Source organism: Mixophyes fleayi, chromosome 5, assembly GCF_038048845.1.
Source record: "Mixophyes fleayi isolate aMixFle1 chromosome 5, aMixFle1.hap1, whole genome shotgun sequence".
NCBI classification, from domain to species: domain Eukaryota; kingdom Metazoa; phylum Chordata; class Amphibia; order Anura; family Limnodynastidae; genus Mixophyes; species Mixophyes fleayi.
In genome coordinates this window covers 68,018,925-68,028,052 of record NC_134406.1, presented here as the reverse complement: position 1 = coordinate 68,028,052, position 9,128 = coordinate 68,018,925, and the positions used below count along the sequence as shown (strand labels likewise).

Below are 9,128 nucleotides of genomic sequence, written 5' to 3'. Positions count from 1 at the left end.
TGAGCGACTTTGATGAGGGCCAAATTGTGATAGCTAGATGATTGAGTAAGAGCATCTCCAAAACAGCAGGTCTTGTGGGGTGTTCCCGGTATGCAGTGGTTAGTACAGACCAAAAGTGGTCCAAGAAAGGACAACCAGTGAACCGGTGACAGGCCCATTGGTGCGCGTGAGAATCAAAGGCTGGCCCATCTTGTCCAATCCCACAGAAGAGCTACTGTAGCGCAAATTGCTGAAAAAATTAATACTGGCTATGATAGAAAGGTGTCAAAACACACAGTGCATCTCACCTTGCTGCGTATAGGGCTGCATAGCCTCAAACCTGTCAGAGTGCCCATGGTCACACCTGTCCACTGCCGAAAGCATCTACAATGGTCACGTGAGCAGCACAACTCGACAAGGGAGCAATGGAAGAAGGTGGCCTGGACTGATAAATCACATTTTGTTTTATATCATGTGGACATCTGGGTGCAATTGCCTTGTTAACCTGGGGAAGAGGTGGCAGCAGAGTGCACTATGGAAAGAGGGAAGCTGACAGAGGCAGTGTGATGCTCTGGGCAATGTTCTGCTGAGAAACCTTGGTTCCTGACATTCATGTGAATGTAATTTTGACGCGTACCACCTACCTATACATTGGTATAGAGCAAGAAGACCTCTTAATGGCAATGATAGGGGTCTACTCTTCCCCCACCTACTGTCTTGGGTCACTCCCTTGACTTTGTCTTCTCTCATCTCTGTGATCTTTCAGACTTCTCTAACTCTACCTTCCCACTCTCCGACCACCATCTCCTCTCCTTTACTCCGCCCTCCTCCCCTGCCCCCCCCTTCCGCCTGTCACTACCTGCACTAGGTGCAATCTTGACGCACTTGACCCTACTTCTTTCTCCTCCTCTCTCAAAACTCTCCTCTCCCCTCTTCCCACCCTTGCCTGCCCTGACCAGGTGACCTCCCTCTATAACCAATCCCTCATCACTGCTCTGGATGCCGCTGTCCCGGCCTCTTCTGTCCACCTTCGCCTTGTCACCCCAACCTTGGCACTCCAAATTTACCTACTTCCTTCCTTCAGAAATGCACTCGTGCTGCTGAGCGCCTCTGGAGGAAATCTCGCTCCCTGACTGACTTTCGTCACTTCAAATTTATTCTCTGTTCCTACAGTTTCGCTCCCTAGCTAAACAATCCTTTTTAAAGTCCCTTATTTCTTCTCAGTCCTCCAATCCCCCCCGCCTTTTTGCCACGTTCAACTCTCTCCTTTCTCCCCCCCCGACTTTGCCTCCTTTTTCTCCTTGAGGCCATCAGACTCGATATCTCCTCCTCATATCTTTCTCCTGCCACTCTCATTGCTCTACCTTCCTCTAACAACCAACTCTGGTGCTCCTTCCACTCTACCTCGGTTGAAGAAGTCCACTCCCTCATCGTTTCCTCTCCTCCATCTACCTGCAATCTGGATCCCATCCCCTCGCACCTCCATCGCTCCCTTTAACCATGCCCTTATCTCTCCCATTCTCAATAAACCTAATCTTGACCCCACCTCACTTGCTAACTACCGCCCCATTTCACTTCTCCCCTATGCCTCTAAACTACTTGAGAGGGTTATCTGCAACCGCCTCACCAGGCACCTCCTGGACAACTCCCTCCTTGACCCTCTCCAATCTGGGTTCCGCCCCCTTCACTTCACTGAAACCGCCATGGCCAAAGTTACTAATGACCTTCTCTCAGCTAAATCTAAGGGTCACTTCTCCCTGCTCATCCTCCTTGACCTTTCCGCGGCCTTCGACACTGTGGACCACCCGCTACTGTAACAGCCCTTCTCTCTCTTGGAGTCTCTGGCTCTGTCCTCGCATGGTTCACCTCTTACCTTACCAACTACTCCTTCTCTGTATCCATTTCTGGTTCATTCTCCCCCTCCTCCAAACTCCCTGTAGGAGTCCCTCAAGGCTCTGTGCTTGGCCCTCTATTCTTCTCATTGTACACTACCTCTCTGGGTGATCTCATCACTTCTTTCGGTCTCCAGTATCACCTTTGCGCTGATGACATTCAACTCTACATCTCTTCTCCTGATCTTTCCCCCTCTCTACTCTTGTGTATCCAACTGCCTTTACGCCAGTTCTTCTTGGATGTCCTCACGTTTTCTTAAAATTAACATCGCCAAAACTGAGCTCATTGTCTTCCCTCCTTCTATATCTTCATCCTTTCTTGATCTCTCCATCACTGTCAACAACACTACCATCTCATCTGTTCCCCATCTCTGCTGCCTGGACGTCACCTTCGACACCTCCCTCTCTTTTGCCCAGCACATTCAATCTCTCGCCCAATCTTGTTGCTTCCAACTCCGCAACATCGCCTGCATCCGGCCCTTCCTTTCTCAGGATTCCAATAAGATAATTATCCATGCGCTCATCATTTCCCATCTCGATTACTGTAACCTTCTCACCAGCCTCCCGCACTCCCATCTCGCCCCCCTTCGCTCTATTCTTAACGCGGCTGCTATACTGATCTTTCACGCCGCTTTTCCTCTGCCTCCCCTCTCTGCTTTGCCTTACACTGGCTCCCTTTTCCCTACAGAATCCTCCTTAAACTCCTTACTGTCACCTACAAGGCCCTCTCCCATTCCACTGCCCCTTATATCTCTAACCTCCTCTCCATCCACACTCCCGCTCGTTTCCTGTGTTCGGCCAATGACCGTCTCCTTTCCTCCGCACTGATCACCATATCCCAAGCCAGAATTCAAGACTTCCGTGCTGCCCCCCTCCACTGGAATGACCTCCCTCGTTCCATCCATCTGTCCCCTAATCGTAGCACCTTCAAACCGACTCTCAAAACCCATCTGTTCCTAAGGCCTACCAGCCATCCACATAACCTTCTCCTTCCTTTCTTCTCACCTCCCACTTCCCTGTCTCCTCTTGCGCCCGATCCCCTCTACTGACTCCTCTCAAACCTGCTGTTCTGTTTCCCCTCCCCTTAGGATGTATAGCTCTTATAAACAGGACCCGCTTTGCTCCTGTCTCTCTACCTAATCTTCTGCTCCAACTTCACCTTACTAGCTTTGTTTGGAGTTTTGAAGTCCTGGTATAATCTGTCTAATGTTCTGTACTGTATTGATTGTTTATTGTTCTGTACTGTTTTCCCTGTATGGTCCACTGCCTGGATTCTGTATGTCGCTGCGGAAATCTTGTGGCACCCTATAAATAAAGGTTAATAATAATAATGGTATCCCCTGATGGCAATGGCCTCTTTCAGCAGAATAATGAGCCCTGCCACACTGCAACAATTGTTCAGGAATAGTTTGAGGAATATGACAAATAGTTCAAGGTGTTGACTTGGCTTTCAAATTTCCCTGATCTTAATCCGATCGAGATCTGTGGGATGTGCTGGAAAACAAGTCCGAGCTATGGAGGCCCCATCTCACAACTTACAGGACTTAAAGGATCTGCTGCTAACGTCTTGGTGCCAGATACCACAGGACACCTTCAGAGGTCTTGTGGAGGTCATGCCTCAACGGGACAGAGCTTTTTTGGCAGCACTAAGGGGACCTACACAATATTAGGCAGGTGGTTTAAATGCTGTGGCTGATCAGTGTATATTTCTGTGCACTGTAAATTACAATAAAAACATAGCATAATTCAGAGAAATGTACTGCTATTTTTGGCTCAGTATAGAATTCACTTTGCCAATGAAACAGAAAATGTAACTGTGCTGGAACACTAACCTATTCACTTGTTTGTTTATATATATTTTTTTAAATGCTATTGTATATCTAATACCTTAATTAACGTATAGCAAAAGCATTTCAGGAAAAAGGACATTACTTTGTAATGTATACAGAAACTCTTAATTATACCTACTTAAAACATAGAAGTACAATTTTGTCTAGGAGCATATTAATCCAACCTGACAAATGTAACGTTCTTACATATTCATAAAATAACAATAATGCACTGAATGCACCTTTTGCTGCAATACCAACGTTATGCTATGTACACAATGCAGTTAAATTTATGTGCTTAAAACATGTTTCTAATGTAAGTTAAATGCATGTAGATGGATATGAAAATACAAATTATTGTACCAAATGAAACAGTACATATACGCATTTTTTGTGACTTCCCCTTGCATTCCGCTGCAGGGTCTTTACTGTCCCACATTCACAAGTGGCAGTGTTGGGACATAAGCAATATGAAGCAGGCAGTAATATTCATTACAGCAAATACATTGACATTAGTGGGTCTTAACAGTAACAGATGTAATACAGAGTAATATCATTTACACACCATGCAAATACACGTTGCATGCTTACTCGAGTAAATTAGTCTATTAGTAATTAAATCAAAGCTAAAACTTTTTTTGACATGTTCATTATACAGGATATGCAGCTGTGTTTACAGTGTGTACTGATTTAGGCTATCATAAAGTAAGGTGGCCTACATTATTTTATTATTAAGAAAACATTAAATGTGACTAAATATACTCTAACCCTATTTTATTATTTTCTCTTGCCTAATGTAAATATTAACAGTTATTCTTTAAGATATTATCTAGGTTCTATAGAGGCGTTATTTATTCTGTGTATCAAAAGAGCATTGTGTTTTGATTCTGTTACATAATTCCCACATTGCACTCTCTGTCATTCTTTCAGTCTTATTCAAATTTGATAATCTCATGATACAGTGACCTATGGGCATGTGCTAGAGGCGGTAGGTTAGTCTGACATTATTTAGGTAATTGTCTTGTCAGTGGTCTTTACCTCTTTGGGAGGAGGCTGTCACAAATCCCTCATTTGTCTCATAGCCTATTCTCAGAGATAAAATAAAACTATGTATAATAAATGCATGCTCCTCTACTTGGAGCAATTATGTAAATACATTATTTTGTGTTATTTCCACCTTGGCTAACACAATGTTGCCAATACAAACACCTGTCTGTTTTACTTTCAAAAATTCAGCTACATTTTGTTCCTTAGTTGGCACCATGATTGAAATGTCTTACACAAATAGCTTGGCACACTGGGATTTCCTATTACATAATGTTGAGTAGTTGATGATCTGGTAGGGTGAGTCCTGAAAGAACTAGCAGTTTGCATTAGAAGTAGCAATTTAAATATTGGGTCCATTACAGTTACATGAAGTAAATGTAACTTTAAAAGTAACGCAGGTAAGCAGGGCATTGTGTTGGGGGAAAAAAGATTTCAAGATAAATGTAACTTTATAATAGCTTTTTAGTAAAGGTGAAGTTACCTCATGCAGTGTAATGTAAGAAGTGCATTTAGAATTGTTGAAGTATGTCTAATTTTATTGTAGTATGCTTACATTCCATCAAGTTTGCTGTTAGGTGTTTTTTGGAAACAATGCCATCCTTTATGTCTATAGTTCTCATATATTGTTCTTTTTCTGCCAATTCACATTTTTTGTTCTTCCGTTCAAATGCTAAAAATGGAAGTAGGGGTGTTTGGATGGATTATTGAGTGTTTTTTGTGAATTGGGGGTGTGGTTTACACAGGTTAGTGGATGGGCTCATTTTGTGTCAGTTTTGTCTGGATACATGATGCTATGAAACAATACAGATTTCTGTGATTTTTCCCAAAGTTCCTCTAATGTGATTGGTGCAGCCACAGAAATGTACCCCACAATTTAATCATTTTAATTCAGAGTACTCTAATACCAACTATGTATTGATTATTTAAGGTGTGATCAGGGACGGTGCTGCCTAGGGTGCCAATCAGTAGGAGGCGCTTAGTACACACACAAATACAGTAATGCTTAAATCAAAAGAAACATGTATACAATTTACTAAAATGCAGTTAAAAAACAGGAAACATTAAATAAATATGGGCCTCACACAAGTTATTCTTTATGCTACACATAATAGTGGTCACACAGTTGATCTTGTTTTCCAGATTGGGTTATACGTTTTTTGGGTTAATGATAAATCTAGTTACTTGGTCAGACCATTACCCTATTTGGTTCTCTGTCTTTACCCCTAAAATAGAACTTCACCCATGGAGATGAACAGGTATTGTCGTTATGTAATGGGTGCTTGTGAGGATCCTTTTTCTCTTCTCCAATATTATAATCAGGATTTGACAGCCACAATAGAAACTATCACTTCTGTTTGTATACAAGTTTGGATACCACATCGCCAAGCACCATGGATTGACAACAGTATTGGGAAGATGAAGAAGTGGGGTGAAAGGCTTTAAAGCTGATGGCGAAAAACATGCATGTTAGAACAAAACTAAATTTAATCGAGCATACTGAAGAATACCAGTCCACAATCACCCATAAGAAGTCACAGTTCCTGTCAAGTGAGATTATGATGGCAAACAGACCAGCTCAGCTCTTACGTACACTGGAGAGGCTTTGCAGACCAGCATGTTTGCAGCCTGATGCAGTTCTCTCCCAGTCAAGGTGCAATCAGTTTGCAACCTTCTCTGCTGATAAGGTGTCTTCAATCCAGGTTAGAATTCCAAAAGTGTTGTCCAACGAATACCAATTTACCAGGCTTGCAAATGTGGGTTATCTGTGTAGAAGACATTGTTGAAATTACCATAGGGTTGCGTCATACCACCAGTGATCTTGGCCCAGCTCCAAAAAACCTTATAACAGAGTGCATTGATGTAACTGGTCCAGTATTGACAAAATAATACAACACTCTTTGCAGACAGGTATTTTTCTGAATCAGTAGGAGGAGAAGAAAACAGTTGTCAGACCTCTTAAAAAAAACTTCTTTAGGCACAGACTAAGTATAGACTTCAAACCTACCAGGAAATGTTATTGAGAAAGTGGTTGCAACCCAACTGGAAACCATCTGTCAACCCATGATATTTAGGATCCATTCCAGTCAAGATTCAGGATAAGACATAGTACTGAAACAGCCCTATTGCATGTGCTTCATGATCTTCTGGTGGTAAGAGACAAAGGCGATTGTTTGATCTTAATCGCCTTCACCTCTCTGCAGCATTTGACACAATGGACCATGGGATTCAATAGTGTACCTGAAGAATTTCTGTGGATGGGATAGCAAGTATTTAGTTGGTTCAAATAGTTTCTCACTGGCAAGTTTTAGAGAGTGTATTCAGGAGTACACTTATCTGGACTTGTGCCCCTCCTATGAAGTGTTCCACAGGGCTCTATCCTATATCCCATGATATTTGCAGTATGCATGCTACCACTATGTGAAATAAACAGTTGTCATTGCCTGGACTACCACTGCTATGTGGATGACACACAACTGTACCGGTCCTTTGCTCCAGGTACTAAGAACCCAATAGCAATCTTAAATGACTCTTTAGCTGAGATCCAGGATTGGATGAGTGGCAGTGGGTTGAGATTAAATCCTGATAAAACAGAGGTTCTTCTGATGGGAGCTCTCCATAAAATGACAAGACTACAGCTTGGTTAACCAACTTGCATTAAGCTTGGGGGTTCTGAGTTGGCAAATTTTGATCATGTACGGAATCTTGATGTTGTGTTTGATTGTGGCTTAACACTTAAGCATCAGGTGTCAGCCATGATCAAATCTTCATTCTTTCATCTCAAGAATATATCCAGAATCAAGCATTTATTTGATTTACACGGAAGATCTTTCTACACTCATACACGTATTTATGTCCTCCTGCTTTGACTTCTGAAATGCAGGCTACCTGGGTCTCCAGGAAAAAGAACTACACCACTTGCAGGTAATACAAAATGCAACAATCAGGTTGTTAACTAACCAACCCATACCTGTCACACTTGTTCTCCCTTACTGTCTGCCGGTAAGATGGCGAACCTGATTCAAGATTGGTTTATTGACATTCAAAGCCATAAATAATCAGGGTCCTAGATATTTGAAGCAGCTTCTGATACCTTATACTCCCATTCACTTACTTTGATCTGCAGAAACAAATAGACTACTAACAACCTAGAATTTCCTATACTTCATTTGGGGCCCAAACGTTTAATCGACTCCTACTCTTTAGAACTCACTGCCTTGCATGATCCAATAAGTCTCCTTTCTAAACATCTTCAAAAATAATCTGAAAACTTAGCAAAAAATATATTATACATACATCAGGCACTCCCTTCAGGCACACAGGGACGGTAAATCATCTCTATTGGTAAAATACAGATCAATAGGAAGGTTCTTATTCATATACCTGGTCACTGTTTCTTTCTATAAAACAGACTTACAACATATACATCCTATCATGGTGTAGTATATCAAACACATTATTTCAAAGAAAGTAACCACATGGAAACCGTTGATCATAAATATTGTCTCTATAATTTGCAAAAGATGGGATGATGTTACAGTAAAACATTTGTGTTCCTTGTGCACTTGTCACACCCCTTTGGTTATATACTTACAGAAATCCTGATCTTTTCAGGCCAAACAATATTTTCCTGTTCATTGGATCTTCTCACCGGATCACATAAAAGTCAATGGAACTCAAAATAAAAAGGATGGGAAACAATCTAGCATATTATCCTCTTTAATACATAGCACTTTAAAACATAAACAGATAAAATTGAACTTGTGCCGATAGGAACCAATGCAACAGGCTTATCCGGGTGAATGACAGCTCTTAAATGCCCGTATATAGTCACGCCCTCCAACTCCGTGCCGTGGATCCAAGAAGAAATAAGCCTTATTTCTTCTTGGATCAAGAGGGGTAACTCTTGTTGGAATAATCAGCATCATTAATCCGTACCCCACCCGTGCACAGAGTAGTTTCCTGCTTGGGAAGAAAGGCCTGAAGAAATGACTAATCAGGCTTCATTTAATGTCGGAATTGTCCATTCTGTGGCGTAAATATATGCATTGCCATACTGTACATGCACACCAAACTGCGTCCATATATAGAGTTGAATATATCTTACATTGTAGCCCATTATACCCGGAGAGGCAGAATGGGGCAGGGGGAGTACAAGCTTTAGTTGAGTACAGTATGGGCATGTAGCACACCCCCTGAAGTAGTGGCTTGGACACATCTTCAAGTCCACCTATTAGGAGTTGTATCTTTTGTGGGTACCTGAGGTCTGATGTAAAGATACTTGATGAGACACCCAGAGTACCATCTAGCCACTTCTGATTATCTGGTTGCCCATTGATCCCTTTAGCTGATAGTACTGCATTAACATTGCAGATATTTTTTT

General features: G+C 42.0%; 1 long non-coding RNA gene across 2 annotated transcripts in view; it reads left to right on the top strand.

The window, feature by feature from the left end:
- The window catches only part of LOC142158418 (uncharacterized), a 401,996-nt gene that overhangs the window by 198,884 nt on the left and 193,984 nt on the right, over positions 1-9,128 (top strand). The gene's annotated exons all lie outside the window — the stretch shown is intronic.